At 39.4% G+C, this 22,950-nt stretch overlaps 1 long non-coding RNA gene across 1 annotated transcript in view; it reads right to left on the minus strand.

Moving 5' to 3' along the window:
- Nucleotides 1–18,874: 18,874 nt before the first annotated feature.
- The window catches only part of LOC130163209 (uncharacterized), a 139,678-nt gene continuing 135,602 nt past the window's right edge, over nucleotides 18,875–22,950 (minus strand). The window contains exon 6 of the long non-coding RNA XR_008826416.1: nucleotides 18,875–18,978. This is a non-coding gene — a long non-coding RNA (uncharacterized LOC130163209). The remainder of the gene's footprint in view (nucleotides 18,979–22,950) is intronic.

The raw sequence follows: 22,950 nt of genomic DNA on the forward strand, positions 1-22,950 counted from the left end.
TATTCTTTCTTTCTCTTTGAAACACAGTAGTCACGACTGCCATCTCCTCTAGTTTTAGGTGTCATTGAGAATAATTTGAGCTACTCTGAATAATAAAAGCTTTCTGCAAGGCAGAATCATAAAGGTATGACTCACAAAAATGAAACAAGGGCGCTTTAGCTGCCTAATGTGCTGCCATAATCACCATGAAACATAACCAGTTATGCTAATGAGTCCAATTAAGATAATTAAGGTGGCCCATGCATTCATTAAGGACTATTTTCTTTATCATACTGAACATATAACTCATAAGCAGTATTACTATGAACTGTAATTCAAGGTATTAAGGACTATGAGTATTTCACACAACACAGTTTTATTATAGATTTGACAGTTCAAGCTCATGCAAAGAAAATACTAATTTAAAATAAAACATCCCATCTATTTAAAACTGCACTTTGAGTTTGTCACACTGTGGATGAGTTAGAAAAACAAGCAAATTCCCCTACAAACCAAACTAAGTCCTGCATTTACTTGTGGGGTCAGAAAATCATTTCTTCACTGCTCTCTGTGGTCTGAAACTGGCCCGACATCAAAAACTGTTGCCAAGGCTGTTGTTTTTTATTTCACCATTAGAAGACTGTTTCCATCCCCAAGTAGCGATCTGTTTTAACAGACATGTCCTGTAACTCTCCACTCTACAATTATGTAGGGGAGCACAGGGAACAACCTGACACAGGGCAAAATTTAATATGGATTTTTTATGCCATTACACAAGGTCAAGCAGCGTGTGCTTCCGGCCACATTCACACATTTCTCAGCCACGACTTCCAGTAAAAATTTAGAAAGATTTCTCAGCGCTTTGAGGAAATCTGTGCTTAAGAGTGTTTTCAGGGCATGCAGGCAATTTTTTTTCATCACAAGCATTTTTTAGTTACTGAGCTGTGTGTGTCACAAAATCCAACCTTATATTGTTGCCTACAATGTAACATTGTTTTGAAACATATGACAAGCTCACAGTAAGTACAAGGAAGGCTGAAGTACAGCCTTCATACTTCGGGGTTTGTTTTTACTCAACTAAACCACCTTTCGTGAACAATGACAAGAAGTTCTTTCACTCTCATAAAATAAAAACAACTAATTTCATGGAACTTTCAGACTGAGACATCGAATCAGATGAGGGAGTGAGTAGAGAGGGGTTGAGTCTGGCTGCTGAAGAGGTTGACGCAGCAGGTCAATCAGAGGTGTTGCAGAGTCATATGGTATCTGTCATGTGACACAAAATTGACATGTAACTCAGGAGAGAAACAGGAAGCAGGCAGCCACATTGTTTCCATTTTCAAGACCGAGGCAGGTCTTCAGGACAGAGCAGGAGACGGAGCTCAGAGACAACTGAGGAAGAGCATCTGCCATTTACTACGGCCAAAGGCGCAAAGAGGTAGACTAGTTAACAACAGGTGTAAAAAAAAAAACGTTGTTTTATTTGTTTATCTGCTTACATCACATATTGTGGTTTATACATCATATGAGGGTTTAGATGCACAGGCATCTGGCCATACAACTGCGATATCGTCAGTAAAGATGACTTTGCCCCAGGCTTTGTCACTGATAGGCCAGAGCCAACAACTGCCACAATTTCCATTCTCGACTGGTCTGTGCCTGCTGGCTCTTCTGTATCCATGACTGCAGGTCCCTCAGTGTTCAGCCCTGTTCAAGTTAGACCCTTCCCCAAGGCTGGACCGAGGAAACGTGTTGCAAAGGCAAAAAAGAGGAGGATAACCGCAGTCCTAACAGACCTTCCAGAAAATGAGGAAAAGAAGGAAACAAAGGAAACTGGAGTTCAAGGCAAAAAGCTCTTGAGTCAAAAGAAAAAAAAATAGAGCTAAGAAGTCTTCAGGGAATTGCCATTGCCTTGTGTGTGGTGAAGATTGTGCCTCCTCTGCCCCTGGAGGGAGCAATGGGTGAGGTGCGTCTTCTGTGGGTCTGGGCACATGAATTGTGCACTGAAGGGTATGATGAACAATATGTTTGTGATGAAGAGTAGAAGAGTAGAAGAGTGTTGATCTTGTTGTATTGTTAGAAATATTGGTCAGCCAATTTTAGTTTTCGGTACCTGTGCACATTGTACCTGTGGTACATTTTGTCTTAGACATGTTTAAAAAGGAAAAAGAGAAAACATCAGGATCTCTGGAGCTCAGCCAGAGTGACCATCGGGTTCTTGGTTACCTCTCCCTTCACCCTGACTGATCAGTTTGGCTGGCCGGTCAGCTTGAGGTAGAGTCCTGGTTGTTCCAAACTTCTTCCATTTAAGAATTAAAGAGACCACTTTGCTCTTGGGAACCTTCAATGAAGGAGAATTCTTTGTAGTCTTCTCCAGATCTGTGCCTCCACACAATCCTGTCTCTGAGCTCTGCAGGCTGTGAGACCTTCTCTAGGCAGGTGTGTGCCTTTCCAAATCATGTCCAATCAGCTGAATTTACCACAGGTTGACTCCAATCAAGGTGCAGAAATATTTCAGAGATGATCAAGAGAAATGAGAGGCAGCTGTGTGTCATCGTAGAGGGTCTGAAAGTTCACGTTTTTAAGTTTTTTCCTTTTTAGTACATTTTCAAATAAATAAATTCTGTTTTCACTTTGTCATTATGGGATACTGATGAAGATTGATGAGGATAAATGAATTGGAACAATTTTAGCATAAGGTTGCAACATAGCAAAATGAGAAAAAGTGAAGAGGTCTGAATAGTTTGTGATTGCACTGTAGATAATATATAATGCAGTATGGTTGGAGAATATATTTGTTCTGTACAACACAGAATCATATTGAACTAACTTTGTTTGCACTAATTTATCAGATTTTTCTTGCATGTGTTACAACTAACCCTCAGTCTGACTCAATTAATCCCACCCATGAGGTAAATTGAAACATTGCACTTCCTGTCATTTGCAGGTGCTAGAAACAAAGCTCAAGTATATATGTTGCTTCTATAAAAACATAATTATTCCAATTAAATACCTTTAAAATGATTCCCCAAAAACCAAAATGTGTTAGGTTGTGCCCCGCTCTCCAGTACTTGGTAAATGCTGGCTGACAACAGTGTGTTTATGCACTCTTTAAGCAAAAGGTCTACAGCAATAGAGAAGAAATTGATTAAAGCATTTATGTAGGGGAGTTAACCGTGCATACTGTGTGAGCGACCAAGCAACATTCCATTACAACTGATGCTGATGAAGTTGCCAGTGTAAAGGCCTGGGGTAACTTTCATAAAAAATAAAGTGATTCTTTATTGATCCTTCAGAGAAAGTGTCTCTACACTTTCTCCATGCATAGGGATTTCAGCGGCCAGCTTCAGCGGGTAGATTCAGTAGAGATTCAGTGCCTTGCTCAAGAACACACAAGCAGTGATGCTTGCCATTATGGATTCAACCGCACAACACTCCTGCCTTGATCGTTGTAATTTGTATTATTTCCAACTACATATTTAAGTTTGCATCAACAATGTGTGGGTGGGGGTCATACTGTGTGATGAGCAACAATAATGGGCTTCGTATCTGTGTCGTGTGAGTTTAATCGTATGTTGTTCACAATGTTACAAATGCCATATGCACCATTTTGTGTATTTACATATACATACACACACGCACGCACATACTTACTTTATAATGTAAAGTGTGTGTCTGTATATGTATATATGTATGTATGTATGTATGTATGTATGTGTGTGTGTGTGTGTGTGTGTGTGTGTGTGTGTATATATATATATATACACACACACACACACACACATACACACACACATACACACACTATATATATATAATAATAATATAATATAATTTACTATATATATAATAAAGTAAATAAAACATAAAATGATAAATTGCAGTAATGTGGTGCTTGCCACAACATCATTCTTTTCAAGCACAATATCTGAATTAATCTTTTGGCATTTAATTACAGAGGCTTCAATAAAAAGAACACTATCCATCTACTTTGTGCCACTGAGGGTGAGTTATTAAACATTCAGGAAACGACGCAGATCCATCACAAATGTCAAGAGGACCTCATATTGTCAGCCTGAATACCAGTCGCCGTCTGTTTTGACAGAGGCCTTGACCTGTCCGTTCACCTGCATGAGGAAACATCTCTTTTGTAATCATACAGCTTAATTCTGTTGTTCTGCTCCCAATTTCTAAGTCCGCGCCTTGCTTGTCTGTTTCTGAAAAAATGAGCTTAGGTTAGGGAATCTCTTCCATCTCTTCACCTTTGATTATCCTCCAAATCTCAAATGATCCGGCCCACATGTTGCCAACTCCTAACTAGAGTAATTAATCCAGTTTCACTAAAACTTCTTCAGCTCAGGCACATTAGAAAACACTTGCTGTATTCAGATTCTACTCTACTATAGGGTTACATGCAGTCTGTAGTACTGTATTAAGTGATTGATTGCATATTTGATGCCAACATATACCAGTGCTCCAAAAATCCTTTAAGCGTCACTTTTATTTTGTTTAGACAAAAATCAGTACAAAAGTTATTGTACATTTTGTGATACAGAAAGTCTGTTTCATGCTTTATTAGAAAGTAATCAGAGAGATTAAGAGCAAAATCACTGTGTTAGCCAAATTAGTTATTTGTAATGATTTATCTATAATTCTTAAGGATAGAGTAAACCCTTCCCTGCTGTTATATTTATTACTTTTGATCTAGTGTCTCTCTCAAGGATTTCCCAATTAATTGGAAAACAGGCTCACTCACAGTATAAAACAGGCAGTTTCAGCTTTAAAATCAATCTTATCAGAAAAAAGGGTCTATTTTGGTGGGGGTGCATTGTGAGGTGGGGGTTAATTAAGACGTATAAGTAAGAGATTGCAATTAATACCTCAGCACAGGTCATTTAGCTGTTGGTTGGAGCGTGTGGCACAGCGCTTGCTTGTATTAGAATGAATATGCTTAAATCAGTCTAATTAGCAAATCTGATCTCTCACTTTTCCTCCTTGCATTTGGTGCCACAGGGACTGATGAGTACGGAGGGATAAACGGGATAAACGGTGGAGCGGCAGGGGCCGCTCTCACCAGGGGGCACATGAATCAAATGCACCCCTGTGATTTGTCCTTCACGTTGGGCAGATGGAATTGCGTCTGTGGCTGCCTGCATGGTGGTCGCTGAATGATCGTATGCAAGGAAACTGCGGGGTGGCATGACTACAAAGTCAATGAAGTCATTTTGTACATGCAACAAAGGAAATATCTCTCTTTGAAAACTCGAAACTGGTCTCTAATTATTGGCTGATTCATTTTACAGGTATTACATGACATAACATATAACGATAACTTGCAATAGGATACATACCCAGTTGGTGAGTTAATTAATTGATTAAATTTGCCAATCATTCCACACCCTTCTTGATAATCGGTTGGATCAGTAAGATTTACTTTCTCCAGTGTGAAGTTTTGAGATATTCTCTGTCATATATGACAGTATACTCATTATCCTTGGCTTTTGTGAACTGTTAGTCATATATTAGTATTGGCATATTTCACAACTGTCTCTCATTTTACATAAAAAGCTATAACTGATTAATCAAGGCAGATTAATTGTTATTGAAAAATATAGTAATTTCCATCCCTAACAGTACAGGTTTGAAACCTCACCTTTTCTTTCTAATTTATTCCCAGTTTCAACGGGGTTGCACATTTATCATATACCTACATACGGTCTTCAGTGTGATTACATTTCAAGGAATCCATGTGGCATGTTCTTGCAATTTGCTCTGATTTTACCTTGATATACTCTCCCTCCAAGTTGTTTTACTGTGAAATGGACCTATTAGCGCCCGTCCCCAAGAGGAATCAATTTAATGATATTCCAGTGTGATTTAATGTCCCAGGTGTGGTCTTGGTGTCTTGCCTTTTTTTTTGCCTGAGCTTGTCTGCCGGGCGAACCAATCTATCAGCTTTGTGCTGTCAAGTCCCGGCGGCAAAGCTCTCTGGTCCTCCAAGGTCTTCTTAGACATGACTGACTGACCACATCCCCATTCTTTCCATCTCACTTACATGGAGAGAAGCACTGAGTGATGAGAAAGGACATGGCTGCTGAATAATATCTCCATAAAAAGGTAAAAACATGCTGTTTGAAGGAGTGACACTAGACTCATTATACAATTTTTTTCTTGTACTGCCATTTGCCCATACTAGGAAGAATCTATTTTAAGTGTGTGACCTTTACCAGCTACCTCATCTCTAGTGGATTGTGTGGAATCGAGGGTTATTAAGCAAAATAGCAGCTACTTGTACGTCTGTTCAATTGTGGTGAGACAACTATATGCAACACATTCACCCACACATGCATTGGTTCTCTCTCTCACACACACACACACACACACACACACTTTTAACGTAAACGAACTGATGTTAGGGAAGGATTATCTGCATAAATGCAAAACCTTTGCAGAAAAAAGGACAGTCTTGATCAGTAACAGTGGCAGAGTTTACCCCTGTGATACCATATTCATTAACATGCAATTTTGAGAAGCCTTAAATGGCTGACGCAGCTCAGTTAATTGTTGGTGTTTGATTCCCAGGGGCTGTTTTTCGTAGACTAGAAAGGAAAAAAAATAGAGTAAACCCTGCCTGGCACTGTTACTATGACAACAAGCTTATAGATATATAATCACTCTGCACTCACCCCCACAAGAAACCACAACCACACAGACAGACACACACACATATTGTTTCATACACAAAAAAACGCTTCTCGACTGAAGCTGTATAAGCATGCATCTTGCTGGGCTGAGACACACAGCTGTCGACTGGTAAGCTTGCCAAAAGTGCCCCACCACCTCTTTCCTTGGACCCAAATCAAATCCCCAATTTGTTTATGTTATTATGTTAATAAAGGGTAGCATTTCCATATGAATATCAATATTTCAGTAGGAAGCGAGGCGTTACTGTGAACACAGTGGATCGCTGGCAAGGAGGACAGTGTATGAATGGGGTTCCATTTGGAGTGTAATTTCACTCATCTGATTTTCTCTCTTCCTCAGATGATCTGAAAAGGAGGTATTTTTAGAGCCCAGGTGCTTATCCTCTTTGTGGTGCTGGAGGCTAATGTTAAATGAACACATCAATCTTAGGCATTTCAGAGTGAGAGGGGAGCAGCGGCGGCTCAGTCACAGTGGTAGTGGGTTCCCTGCCAACTCTGTGATTCTAAAGCTTTATGTTTTCTATTGCAATGGTTTGGTAGAACCACGGGGCATTATTGGCTTCTCAGTGTGAGTCATTCAAGTCACATGAGTGATGGCGATTTTGAATAGAATCTGGGAGTATAAATAACACCATGTAGTAGAAAACTTCTCTATGAAAAATCAGTAAGAAGCAGCTAATGGTATCAGCATCATTCCACAGACAACGTTGTGCTTCCAATCACACATGGGTGATAAATCCTTGAGGCATTAAAAAATTATTCCTTACTCTACTGCCAGCAACCTATTAGCAATACATTTCTTAAGTTAATTACATAGCATTTAAATCTATCAACATAAGGTGTGTGTATACTAAGTTCTTAATAATGCACTGATCCAAATGCAACTAGTTGATCAATCATACAACAGTGTGATGAGTCATCACTCTTTCAGCGATCTAAATCACCATGCGGGTGGGCCTATGATCATTAATTGTTGTCTAATGCATAATGAGCATGCATATCCACTATTTAGGCAGTGTGTATGAAATTTTTGAGTTATGTGCTGTTGTTAAAGCCTATTGGAAAGATGTGAAGTCCAATCAGTCATCTACTTGCTGGTGTAGATTATTCTATTAGTCTCCCTGTGTGTGCGCATGATTAAAAGGTCTCATGAGAATCCCTTGATCGAACTTTAGTGGACCTATGCAATAATTCCTTATTCATTCTGCTGTTTCTTCTGATCATTTTCAAAGAATTACGTGACTATGTGCAGATGTAGCCATTTCAATCGTCTCCTATTAGGCATGTATGCTGCATCCCGCCTGCATTAGTTCTAGAGACACTTCTTACAGCTCACAGCTGAAACGAATTAATGAAATTTAACACTCAATACTGAAGTGCCTTTCAATTATCAAGTTACCAGACTAATCATGGATCAAATAACGGATTTCAGCTCAACATTCACTTCCAAAAGAATTCATTTTTGGGACAAGCACCAAAGAAATGGTGTCCTATAATATCAACAGTTGTAAGGCAAACTATCAAATATGAAGTATCTAAATTTGCAGAAGTTGCTTCCCCCCATCACCACCATACTATAGTCAAATTGGGTCACTTTACTTACATCTTTTGCCTTATCTTCATCGATTTTGAATAAATAGATGGCCAAGAGCTTTCTGCTCGGTGCATCCTGATTTCATCTGTTAACTAAGTTGAGTAAAGTTTGAATGAGCATTCAGGAAAAGGGGGCAGGGGAAATCAGATAAATAGGGTTATGCTTAAGAGTGAATATAATAAGAGTGTGTTTCTGCGCCACAGTCTCACCATAAGTAAACTTCATTATTTATCCAGCTATATCTATAATACTCCATTATCTTCAGCAGCAAAACACTGGAAATTACTCAATTTAATGCAGGCTAGGATACAAGAGATCCCAGCTGTCATCAGTAGGTATTCACATTTAACAACCAGCAGCACATGAAAACAGATCAATACGCCAGCTACAGACCTGTACGGCGGTAGATGGTGTGAAATCGTTACCTCTGGCCTCGTTGTCAGCTGTGCGTCGATAGTTTGGAATAATGCATTTTTGAGCCTCTCTACTAAATTCTTCTAATGTGGTTTGTTGGGACAACAAATGCCATCATCTCAATGGTCATTGCTTCCATCTGCAGGAATTTGATTGATTAGCCAGTTTACTGAAAGTTGGGCTGGGAACTGTCATACAGTGGAAGCTCTCTGTATTGCCCTTTTGTAGGCCATTGATTGATTTATAAGTGGGACAGCATTCTGATGAGTTCAACTGACTATTGATTTGCCATTGTCTATATCTGTTGATGTTGTTGAAGATGTCGCAATGCGACTGCAGCACACAGATGACATTGAGTGGCTAAGGCTATAAGCCCAGAAATAGGACAAAACCACGTGGACTATGTTCATCTTTGTAGAAGGAGATGATGAATGCAAGTGAAGAATTGTAACATATACGATTTGTCCAGTACCACTAACACCGATTGTGAAAGGAGAGTAACCCCAAGATTGTTTTACAGCTTGCAGGCACCTGCCAGGAGAGCTAATTTACTGACCTTAAAGGCTGTGAATGTTCAAGTGTCTCCTAACGATTATATAAGGCAGAACAAGCATAAATCAAGTTCAGAAATCAATAAATACAGCAACGGTACAGTGCGTCCTGCAACACCATATCATCTTAGTCACAGCCAATAGAGGCACCCTGGGCTTCAAGTGCACAAAAACACCTCAATCATCCGCACCGCGATGGGATAAAGACCCCACACTGGGCCTTACACTCCACAAATATGGACAATTCTCCCTGAAGAAAATTGTCAATAATGAAACTAAATGATGTATAGGTGCCCCAGCAATCAATATTTCTTAGCAGTGCCATATAGCATTTTTGTTGGGTTAAGTGTGGCAACAACACTTTGTAGCCATAATAAATGAGTCAAAAACCAGTAATGGGGGTATATTTTGCTTGCCTGTTTGGATATGCACTCTCTTGTCATAATAGGTCTCTTTGAAATCCCATTTATTCCGCTCCAGGTTGACAAATCAAGCCCTAATTGAGGAAAATCTAAATTTCAAAGCAAACTAATTGAAGCTGATGTTGGCTGGAAGGGTGTGTTCATTTATTGGCTTACAGTTTTTTGTCAACGGACACATTGTGTGATCTTTGAGTTAATCCAACCACTACTTAATTTTGGAAAAACAATTAACAAAAGGCATATAAAGGCCAAAATCACAAGGAGTAGAGACCTGGATGAGAGCCACAGTTTTAACTCCCCCCCCTCAATCTCTGCGTGCTGCTGTTTCAAGGCTTAAAACTGGACCATATGCCCAGTGAATCCGTGCCCGAGGTCACCTTGAAAGTATTAGGATTTAATATGATTGACTGTGCAGTCTTAGCAAAGGATTAACGTGATGTTGTCCGTATGCTCCCTGAAAACGAGAGAAGTCAACATTATGCTTATAGGTATGAAACAGAGGTGAAACTGGAACTGCTGGGGGAAGGTGATTGGTCATATGCTCGACAAGAACTTTAGGCTTGGACTGAAATGTGGCTGTAATGAGTGGGTCATTCTGTCAAACCAGAGAATGAGGATCCCATTAGCTTGAAAAAGTCTGAGGTGAATGTGATGAGCTGCAGGACTCAATAATGTTCCCCCCTAACTCTCCCGCCCTCTCTGTCTCTCTCCCTTCATCCCCCACGTTCAGGGTCAAGCATGGCTTTATAAATGTTATCTGATTGCTGAGAGCTTTCCAATGCCTAGATTCGGCGGTGAAATTAATCTCTGACTAAAATATTGACAGTCCATGGAACCTATCAAGTGAGGTGAAGCAATCAGGCAATAAGGGAGGAGGTGTTGGAGTAAAAAAAAAAAAACGCATTGTAGATAAGCACAATCAATCGGACGGCGTCACCCCGGGTTTAGCTGCTGTGCTGAGGCGTTCAGATGGGAGTTGAGTTTGATCAACTACATTACAGGTGAAACACTGAAATAGAGTGGAATTAATCTAAAATTGTTTGACCTTGAAGTTTGACCTTTCATTAAGGTAATTCCAGAAATCTGCATAGGTTTTAAATTATCAAAGGCGTGATGATAAAACAATTTTTAAATCAGTTTATCATTAAGTCTTAACTTTACAAAATGAACACTTCAATGAAGCATTTATCCCTTTCAATGTATGAAAAGTAGCACGACTAACAATATTGACATGTGTATTATACTGCACCATAATCGTATGGATATGGTCTCTGTATTTAAGACATCACAAACCACTCCTAGTATGTTACACTATGGCAGCTATTATAATTCCATTGGACAGACCTTAATCCTTGACAATGGCAGGCATACTTTATATTATACAGTATACAATGGTGACCTTCCACATTCACCTTCCAGGGTTTAGAGGAATAATACAAAACATGCAAGCGTTAATCTTCTCTGCTATGCTTCAATCCTCTGTAGAACCCTGGGGGAATGTCACAAAGGCACTGTAGAAATGCCTCCTGCGTATACCTCCTGGCAACTATGGGAACAGGGAAATAATATAATAAAACATTCATCATTCATTTTGTAATGCTGAGGTTGAAGAAAAAGGGAAAGAGAGAGTGAGAGAGGCAAAAGGAGCATGAGAAAATCAGGTGCACATGTGTAACAGAGACTGACAGGGCCTTTTCATGTGGAAAAATAGCACTAATTCATTTCCCACACAGTAAGTCCTCTTGTTTGCAATATTCATGTCACCTAGCACAATGAAAGGAGGACAACCCCTGTTACTGGTGTTGCGCTAAGAATAGATGTAGCCCCCTTTTGTTTTGGGGGGGAAAAATAAATAAAGAAAAAGCTGAGGAGAAACTCCACTCGCAAACTGACCCAGATAACAACAGAAAGCTGAAGTCTAGAGGGGCAAACAAAACAGTCCACACAGTGGAGAGCAAAAGAGAGAGAGCTGTAAAGACAGAGAGAAAAAAAAGGCTCTAAAAATTGTTCTCCTGACAAAAAGTTAGTTGAGAAGTAAGAGGGAAAGAAAGGGGATGAATATTTTAAGAAGCAAACTCTCTCAAGGAGGAGAGAGACAAGTAAGAGTGAGAATAAGAACAAGCGGCTCTAGTGACGGTTCAAATTGTCGACTTGCAAAAAGGGGAGTTTTTCGGAGTACATGAGCAGGCAGCATCTGTTGAAGCCTGCCTCTGTGTACATTTCTCCCTGCCTGGTGGAGTGCACCATCAGCTTATTGGGGTAATCATCTGAAGGAGAGAAAACACAAATATGGCAACCGGGGGCCAGTTTTTCGACATTGTTAGAACATCTGCAGTTGTTGCAGTTCTATTTCCAGAACACTTTCTTGGTTGCGCTGAGCTAAGTGCTAGAGTAAGCTGCTAGTGTAAGCTCTGTAACAGTAGCCTATTCAATGCAACCTTAAGCAGTGCAATGGTTTAACATTCACAATATGCTCACCTAAGACTTTGCAGATAGCAGAAATTCACTGATTCTTTTTGAAACTTGGAAAGTGCCTGTGAGTGTGCTAAGGGTTAGCCTACACGGTCTCTGAGAAAATCTATTCTGGTGCAACCAAACTTATATGCTAATTCTGCCGCACCAATTCAGATATGTGTGGCAAATTTGCATCATTTTCTAACTCTAAATGCTATGCCAGACTCAAAATGCTAATGTGTGCTGCAATATGTCGTTTGTCCTAGTGCCTAGCTTGCCTGCAGCTCCACTGAGCATGGCCTAGGGTGTCCAGACTGTCAACTCCACTCCACTCTCCTTCTCCCTCCGTGCCGGGGAGAGGGGACTCTGACCCCGCCATGATGACACTACTCCAGAAGAGATTATAGACCCTGATACTCCGCCGCGCCAGCATTATGCACACACTGCCCTTTAACTAAGATACACGGGCTAGCTGCCAGCTCTGTCCGGTCCCATCAGATCTGCCTACTCACATTTGTGCAGGAGAAATAGCAGAAACAGTCCAAGACAGCAAATGGCATATATACAGGAGGTATGGACATGGATAAACATTGTGAGGCATACAAGGTAGTGTAATAAACAGATATAAAAAAATCAATACAGAGTAGCGTTCAACCCATGTGGCTTTGAAGGACTGAAATCAATAGCAATAGTTTTAGACTGAAGTTTCCAATAATCAGTGCTTCTACTGCTATCATACTGGAGGGAGACAACATAACAAGCACCCTTTATTTCACACCAAGGGAAATATGACTAGAAAAACAATAAAGAGTATGATACTAACCCTGTGTGAAGTGACAATGAATTTTATCAGGAAAACTGCTGAAACACTGCTCTCTAAGCATTAAAACTTTTAGGTATTTTACAGTATGCTTCAGGCCACACCCCAATGTGTGATGTCACATCTAAACAAGTGCTATAACATCACTCAGTGGGGTGTGGCCAGAAATGCCACTTGCATGAAAGCTCAAACTCACATAGAGCAGGGCTGCAGCAGTTTCCTGCTGCCCTGTGATTTAGTGTTAAATTACACTTTAAAGTAAAGCATTTTTGTGAAGTTCCACAGCTAGCGTGTTAGCTTCCATTGGAGAACAAAACATGTTGACATTTTATTTATTTCCTTAAGGTGTGTGCTTTTATGTCCTTTGATCAAGCAAACTACCTTCTGTAGAGTCTTTCATAAAGGTTGTGCAATGCCAGACCAATCCAAAACCTTTCATTTTTAGATGTTTGTGCCAAGTGCATTTGCAGTGTTGTGTTCAGGTCAACACACTTAGTTCTACCTATTTTAAAAAAAAGAAAGAAGTAAATGGTCAAGAGGAAATAAAATGGATTTTATAAAAATTGAGAAAACTAGTCCCAGTTGTACACCTCCACCAACCGGACCAGTTGCATGTTTACATTCATGTAGTTATGGCCAAAAACGTGTTTTGTGAGGTCACAGTGACCTTGACCTTTGACCACCAAATCCACATCCTTGAAGCAAGTTTGTGGCAGATGTAATGAAATTATCTCATCCTCAAATAATATTCACAAGAACCTGAGGTCACTGTGACCTTTGACATTTTAGTTACAAAAAATAAATAAAAGATGTCATGAAAAATGAATGAAAGCTCAACAAATTCAACTTAGTACACTAATGACAGATTTTCCACTTGGATCATTATAACTATAGCTTAATGTGGACAATTCCCCAGTCACCTTGCATGTCCTCAGATCTCATCTGCATCCCATCAAGTATGAACCTTTGGAGTCCTGAACGTCATGCTTTGAGTTCTGGACTGAACTTTAACTCATCTGTCAAATTACATCCAGTTCTACTTACATCTCAATTTAATTGCTAAATTAAAATTAGTTTAATTGAATTTCTCACTTTGACTATAGGTAGTTACTAATGTCACTGGATGAAAACAACTGCCCCAACTCACTCCCTTGGTGTAATGATACCCATAATGTCATTGCCACCTTGCCTTCCTCTCACCGTTCTCACCCAAAAACTCCACTCAGTGCTCTTCCATCTTCTCATGTTTGAGGAATATTATTGAAAAAAGTGGAAGTGTGGATGAGATGACGTAATTAGACTTTTTTTTTTTTAGAAAGTTCAATGCTGACCTCCATTACTAATGAGTCTGTACTAGACTGTGGATGTATCATGACTGACTGACTAACTTTCCTATAATGATAAACTTTTTTGACTGTTGGTCAGACAATAAAAGACATTCTATTATAAAGAGCTCTGAGAAATTGTTAGATAATTTTTCACTCTTTTCTGACATTCTGTAGACTAACAATTTATTGATTAATCAAGAAAATACTTTGCAGAATAGTTGATAAAATCCTGATAAAAAAGTTGAATCTGAACGAATCTTCAGTGAAGAAGTACCCACTTTCTGAATGTGCAAAGTTTGATTATCAAAACAAATTTTCACTTAATTTAACTTCCCTTCATTCATTTAGCCTGATATTGTGTATTTATGTAAGGAGACCTACTACAACCTGTGCAGCTTCATCAATCTTATCCACACTTCACATTTTTGTGGCCATATTTCTGTTGCTGTTTTTCATGGACGTAACTAGATAGCCGGTAATGTTGAAGATGACTGACTGTTTCTCCAGTTGGGTTAGTGAACACGAGAGCTATCTGAATTGACTTTGAGGGAATGGACCTAATATTGCCTAATGTTCACCAGCTGGAAGGCAATTCAGAGGTCTGAAATCAGGCTGAGGTTTAATGGGCATTCACTGAGAACGGAAAAATGTAGAGTAGCACTTTCAAGTATAGACCACGGCTACTTTGATTGCAATTATCTCAGTGAGGAATAACATTCATTCAGGAAACAGTTTAGCTTGCAGTTCAATTTTAGACTGATTCCTTCCTTAGGTAAAATGTCAAATTAGCTCTGATTAACTTCATACCTAATTCTGTCTGTAAGAATGTTTTTCCACCATTCATCAAATTGCTTTTGCGACACTGCATAGGTTCATAGCTCTGTGTCCAATATTAGTTGCACCCTTACCAAACAAGGCTAGCTAAGTAACGTAAAAAACATGATTGTTTTTGCCCAATTGAGTCCATTAATCCTGGAGGGACTGTGGAAGAATGCTACTGAACTGTTCTATTCTTGGCACTTTTCTCTGTGCGTCATTGCACAGGCAAAAAGAGCTGAGTGAGACACAGGGAAGAGTGAGCGAGAGCGTGTGTGTATGAGTGTGTATATTTTCATCCAAAGAGACTCCGCCCTGAAGGCAACAACTCAAACCTGCTGCTGTCACATATAAACAATGAGACCTGATTTGATGAACTGACAATGTCATAGAGCTTGTGAGATTGCCTTCCAAATATCAGAGACTCTTTCTATTACTTTTTTTAGAACTGAGGTACAAAATAGGTTGTGACACATACAAGGAAGAAAATAAAGACCATATTCAAATAATGGAGCAGAAGTGGAAGCTTGGGTCTGGTATGATTCATAATTATATAACTGCTACAAAATCACTGCGTTGGGCAAATACACATGTGCACACCAGCAACTTGTGCCTGCTGTGGTGTTCTGTTGCCAATGTCCTTGGCCCTTCCTGCAAGGCAGCACTCTCATGAGATGGCAATGATCAGAAATGGAACAACACACGAACTGATCCCACCATCTTGGCAGGCTGGTAATTAAATATCAGCTCTTGGCACACAAGTATGTAAATGCTGCCTCCCTGTCCATGCTTATGCCCGCGACACCCAGCCCAACCCCACCCCCCCTACAGCACTGATCAGTGGAAGAGGCCCTGCCAGGTCCTGTTTCTAGCAACTGTTTTCAAAGATATTATTAACCTCTTCTCTAAAGCAGATCCAGATCAGAGGCACCCCACTTTGAGGCCCTTGGCTTAAGTGGCCGAATGGCTAATGCTCATGTTTGGCCCTTACAGCATAAGGGAGGAGAAGAGGGAGATAAAAACAGTGGGGGCACAGATGCAATAAGTCAGGATGTGAGTTGGGTGTGTGGCGATGCAGGATGTGAGGTAAAGAATAGGGATGGGCTCATAAATAGCGAAGGCTCATAATTCTGAACATGTCAGAGGCCAAATAGATATTTTTCTATTGGCAGCGATAAGGCATGAGGGCAACACACGGATAGGGGCTTATTAAATTTCCCATAAAGCCTATCATTGTGTGCCAGAGCAGAGGGCTTTCTGTTAACATGCCACTTTATGGATGCATGACAGTTGTTCTGGTACAGGCTCACTCACTATGAAAAGTGTTCTTTGTGAGGTTGTGGCCTTATTAATGATGCCCCATCAAACATAATATCCTATGATTGCATGGTTATCAGCATTCAACCACACAGTTAAAATTATCTTAGAGTCTCAAATCCAACAAAGATTCAAAAACAGAGAGATGAATTAAACATTTCTAACTGGACAAAAGAAAAAAAAAGGTTTCTGGTGTTTCTATTCATTCATACGCTCTGACTGTTTCAGGATTTTTTTTTATCAAGCCAGAGAGCAACCGACTAACTGTGTGCATAAACACCAGCAGGCATTTTAGGCGATTTGTACTGTGATTGGAGCTGAGGAGCCCCCTGTCACTGGCAAGGAGGGGTTTATCAATCACAGTCTCTGGCTGCAGCTTTTGCTCACTTAGACTGCTGGTGCTTTTATAAAAATGGAGAAAGATGTGATGAAGAAAACAGGAGAGTAAATGGCAATGTAAGAGAATATCTGGAAAATATCTGCAGATAGGAGGAAGAAGGATGATGAAATTGGGGGGGGGAGCACGGGAGCTGCAAGAGAGGAAGAAGGATTGCAGAGGCATGAACATGCTTTGAGAATGAAACAGTGAAAAGAACACAAGACAGAAATAGCCTGAGAGAAAAATCATTAAAAGAAGCAATTTGTGAATGAATTTAACACAACACAGTGCTCCAGATGCTGTCATTTTCAGACATAAGCCAATTAATGCGGGCTAGATGTAGTCAACATGCAATAATGCATGCATGATCCTACTACAGGTGTAAATCACCACATCACTAACGCTGTATGCTACTCCATGTCAATGTCAAGTGCAACTGAGATCCAATTAATTATGCCCACGTCTTTCTCTCTGTCTGTCTTGCACATATGCAAAGTGATTTATTCAGAAAACATTCAACACATATGGAATAGAAACCATGCATAACTGATCTGCAAAATACTGCGTCAATTGTCTGGCTTAGAAGCACCATTTGTAAAATCCAATGGCACATGAAAAAGATTTCATCCTCTGCTGATAAGAGACACAAAGGGCCTCCGTCTTTGCCACTCCTAACCAAATAATCTTTGATTCTCAACACCTTTTTCATTGACTTGTTCTATCTCGAGCCGCTCAAGATCTAGACTGCAAGAAAGCACTCAGCAGATGCTCAAGTGTGAGAGATAAGTTTTGATCACAAAAAGTGTAAATGTATTCTTCAACCTTGTCAGGCTCAACTCATTGAATGCCTCGCCAGATAAGTCTGTCCAAAAGATAAAAGGGAAATGTTCAGACACATTAATGATTAGTTGCTAATGACTGATCAAACAAAACACACTGCCACTAGTAAGTACTGCTCTGATGAACTCTGCTGAATACTAAACAATCAATAGGCTAGAGCCCAATATGTGTTAAGTCTGAGAGATCCAAGTTGAGGAGGGGCACTTTGAAAAGAATAGAAGAATATGATATATGATCTATGAAACACACAGTCCAGAAATACCCAAAAGTTTTTTCTGTCATGCTGGTAAATGAATTGGAATGCCCTTTCACAGACTTACACTTCTGACCAGAGATACACTGTATAATGTCACAAACCACCTTATATAATGAATCAATGCACCTTCTTGTCTCTTCTGCCTGCTGCTTTCGCTCTAACCAATGTTGACATTTAGCTCAATGTATATTGATTTATGCTGGGAAGTGGAGCACATATACACTTCAAGTGTGAGGCAGAGGGTGCAAAATGGGAACAAACTGCAGTCAGTGGATCTTTTTAAGGTTGGGACTTTTCATTTAAAGCGCACCACAGTCTCATCAGTCACGAAAAAGAGGATCATAACTGACAATTCATTTACCTCTGGAACATGTCATGCCTATTCATCCACACTATTTTGTACCTTGTATTGTACACAGCAGTGAATGTCCCTCCAAAGAGTACAGTAGATAAATTCCTCCAAGGACAAATCATGAAAGCAGTTCCTGACTTCATAACTGAAACTTTAACGGCTATGAGAGATGAAAATATTTCATGGCCAGTAATTTAAGAAAAACAACACACAATAAAAAATCTAACTTCTTCTGAACAGCACTTCAAAAACACATTTTCATTGAATTTATCACTGTTTGACTGTTCTCGGAAGCTTGTCTCCAATTGCCTGTATTTCTTTCATTTGGTTGGCTGGGAATATCTCTGCTATTGTACAGGCTTGCAGCTCAATTGACTCCAGATTGGTGAATATGTATAGGAGCAAGTCTTGAATAATGTATTGGAATCAGACATCATACATTCAGTATGGTGGTACAGCTCCCACTGTCACGCACAGTGGCAATCTTTGATGTGAATCCAGAGCCTTAGATATGTTAAAAAAAAATTCACAGCTGTGGGAGCTGTGGGAGTTTTGTAGTGTCACCTGAATGTATACATTTATTAAAAGTAAAATAATGGAAATAAGGAGCCCTAGATGAATGTATAACAAGGCTTCACTGTACCTCGGAGTGGAGTAAAAGAGGGCTGGTTGTGGAGTGGAGAAACGGTGGCAAGTAAACAGGTCCTCTCAGCAAATCTATTAAGTAGAAATGGCTTTCTTCCAACCAGTATCTAAAATGAGAACATAAAGAAAAAAAAAAAAAATGATTATTTATAAATCAGGGTTACTCAGTGTGTACATCAATGGCTTTTAATGTTACATTATTTATTTGACAGACAGCCGGTATGCCGATATAAAATGCATAATGAAATCGTGAGGTTGAAATGTGACACGATCATCTCCCCATGTTCACTAGTATTGTTGGGCAACAAATTTTACCTCTTAAATTAATGTGTATCCTATCAAAGAAACACCATGCACCCTGGATATCAAACTTTATTACTTTTTAAATGGGATAAAATTAGAAAAAAGTAAATTCACTGTCAGAGAGCGAGACAGTGAGAGTGAGAGTGAGAGAGAGAGAGAGAGAGAGAGAGAGAGAGAGAGAGAGAGAGAGAGAGAGAGAGGGCGCACAAATGAAGAGACATCATTGGGAAATATGCAAATGGGGATATGAATACAGATCAGGCTTCTCCTCAGTAGGAGATGAATACACTTACCTCTCATCCCCATGATGATAAACAACAATAAGGTGATTTTTTGGCTTTGGCACAGTAGAGTCTATAATGCTTTCATGAAGCTTTCATCATCAATTGTTTGAAATGAAAACAACCTGAACAGAAAAAAAGGATGCAAGGCCAACAGATTTCCATTTTGGCCATTCAAATACTCATGTTTACATCTTCTTTTACTATGGATCTTTCTTTCAGGTAAAACTGTACATTACTCTATAGGCATCAAAGTAGCAGTTCATTTCCATGCATTTGTACCTTAGGTTGCAAAAGGTTGATAATGAGAATAATTACTTGGTAATTTATGCTCAGTAGAAAGAGGTAAACACTTGCTTCCGCACAGGATATCTGAGAGGAAGAGGAATGATGAATACTGAAGTCTGTGGTTACAGAGGAAAATACTTGCATAATTAATCCACACATGTTATGAACAGTAAGCCACAAATTACCACTTCGTAAACACATCAATATGAGTGAGCTATGGCTGTGTGTTTGTGTGTGAGTACAGTACATACATGGACATGGGTGTGCTTGTTTCACTGTGCATGTACAGTTAAGTCTGTGTGTGTGGAGTCATTTTATTTCAGAGGATTGTTCGAGTCTCTTTGGAGAAATAACTCATCCTTTTAAGCTCTGTTTCCACTCACCAGAGGCCCGACTGATCACAAGCACCTTTAATTTTATTCGTTTTTATTTTTCCTCCCTTCAACTTACTGTAGTTTTTTTTAATTTGCATTTTCATGCAACCCCTTGCCAGTGTTTGCCACTGTTACAATAGTCAAAGCCTGGTACAACTGTCTCCAAGCTACCTTCCAGCATTGGCAGAGCGGTCACAGAGAAGAGTTGGAGGTTTATAGTCCTAACGTGGAGAGAGTGCTCCCCTAACCCCTGTGGCATGAACCTACTATATCTTTTTAACGAGACTCAGTGTTACAGGCCTCCAGGCTGGTGGCTGGAGAGGATGAAGTTTTCCAGAGAGGAGCGTGACATATGTGCAGTGATGACTTTGGAAGGTGCAATGACACAAGCCGCTAGGTAACAGAGGACCTTTGAACCAACAAAGCACACTGCATATATATTCATATCAACCTGGCAAAGGTGTTTGCGTACATGTTGCATTCATTCCCCACTTGCTCCAGGGATTTTATGCAATATGCAGCATACATTATATCAACATGTAGCACAGCTGGGTCTGTTGGAGAATGTAAACACTTCTTGGCAATCCTATTTTCATCTGTGACAGTGTCATTGTATAAGAGTAATTGAACTGCAAGTTTTGCACAAGTCCTCAGCTTAGCCATAGCTTACAGTCTAAGCTCAATCTGTCAGGTCTGTGTCAAATCCATATTTCCTCTTCATCATATCACATACATATGGGATAGACCCCAAGGTGGTACTGGTCTTATTAAACTATTAAAGCACTGAGAATATGAATTATTGACCAGCTCTCATATGTAAGGGTTGACATTAGGCTGAAAAGGATTTTTTTTAAAGCAGGACTATGTAACTTTTAAAAGAAACAACACATTATTCCTCTTACAGGTTGTTGAATTCATAAACAATAAATTGCACAACTGCTCAAAAAGCTACTGTGCAAGGGTATGTTTTATTGCTTAGGAGTTCAACTTTTCCCTTTTAAGAAGAAGATTTTTCCTTTCTAAAAAGTTGCTGACTGTCGGTTGAAAAACAAACGTTGCCAGCAGCAGCTCATATTAGCTTTTGCTAATTAACATTAATTCCATGAGTATCTTCATAACAGAGAACTAAACTTGTCTGGTGTCTGGTGGAAGTGATCTCTCCAAGCCAGTGTCTGTGCTCTGCAAGTATTGGACAGATACCTAATATTTAAGGTCATGGATTTCAATTGGGGCCCAAAACACTTGACATTAGTATCTACTGTATATATGAGTCATTTGTACCTTATCAGAACGTTAGTGGTAAACAGACCTAATTACATCTACAAGTGACACTCAAAAAATAAAAAAAGCTGCAACTGGATGCTAATGACATGTCTGAGAACAAGCTTGTTTTCTCTGCCTGGCGTCTGTGCTGGAAGACATCTGACAGGTGGATATCAAACTAATTATCGAGCTAATCACCCAGCAAAACTATGAGTCATGCATCAGTATCCACTTCTTGTTTGCTACCTTCTATGACTCACATGGACTGAAAAAAGAAAAAAACAAACTTTTGAAGTGTAATCATCTGCTTTTGAGTGCTACAATTTAAAAGGTGAGCATAAATGGACCTGGAATTATAGGCAAAATAGTAAAATGACTTTTCAGCACTCTGCTTGAAGGCTGTGTGACAAGGGTCGCTCTGTAAGAGCCGATTCAGTGTTGATTTGTTGTCATCTCTGAGCGCAGTTTTTGGGAGAGTGCTACGCCAAGCAGCTGGAAGACAGGAAGCACATCACTCTTGAGAAAAGATGGCTGTTGCTTGGGTCGGCCATATGCCTCAGCATCTGCGAGTGGGGATGAATGTCTGTGTATGACAAAGTAAATCCCAATGACCAATTCTCTCCTTTTTGTAAACACTTCAAAAAATTGGCTTTAAGAGCACAGATTTCTCGCTTTTTTACATATTTGTTTTCATCATTTTAAAAACATTACATGTGGGTATTCAATAGAATTATTCCAAGATGCTGGAAAAACTTACATCCGATAGTTTATGTCTTGAATATGTAATGTTGTTTTGATATAAATATTACACCAGCGGAATCAGATGTGTTGTATAAATTTTAGGTATACGCTAAATTCTGTTTAATACTGCTGCCAAACTTTGGTCCAGAGACTTAATTTAAAAGCTGTCCTGCCGTGCTCCCGTTTGGCTTTCCGATGAGTCATCACTTGCATTTATAGTATGTTCAGAGCCTTAGTGACCCAAGTGGGGAATTGTGGTGTTTTTGAATCTGTTCATCAAGGTTATAATTGATGAAAACAAAACTAAAAAAAGTTTTCAATTTAATTAAAAAGACTGAGCAAAAACTTTAAATGTTTAAACTTAAAACATTATGTTTACAAACTAGTTGCAAACAGTCTGCTGATTGTAGCTGGGAACGTAGCACAGTGGGGGGGTTTTTTTAGGTTTTTGGCTGAAATCAGGTGCCTGCTGTGACTGAAGATGAAGCTATGACAGCAGTGACAATGAACCAAAACAGTCCAGTTGCAAGTTGGAAATCCAAAAAAAAAATGAGTTGAAATTTACAGAAGAAGCTCCACAGAGCTGAGAAAGACTGCAGTTGGGTGATAACTCTCTGTCACAAGCAACTTACACTACACTTTCACATTACATACTCATTTGAAGCATTGTTATTATAATTAAATTAAGATGAATACAAAACTTTGACAAAACTATTGGAATGGTACTTTAAAATTTAATCTCTTTCTAAATTAAGGTTATTTATTTATCTATTTGTTGATAGTCAGATGTTTTATTGGTTTATTTCTGATTCCTTTTTTATACTTTGGA

The sequence above is a fragment of the Seriola aureovittata genome, chromosome 22 (assembly GCF_021018895.1).
Source record: "Seriola aureovittata isolate HTS-2021-v1 ecotype China chromosome 22, ASM2101889v1, whole genome shotgun sequence".
Lineage (NCBI taxonomy): Eukaryota > Metazoa > Chordata > Actinopteri > Carangiformes > Carangidae > Seriola > Seriola aureovittata.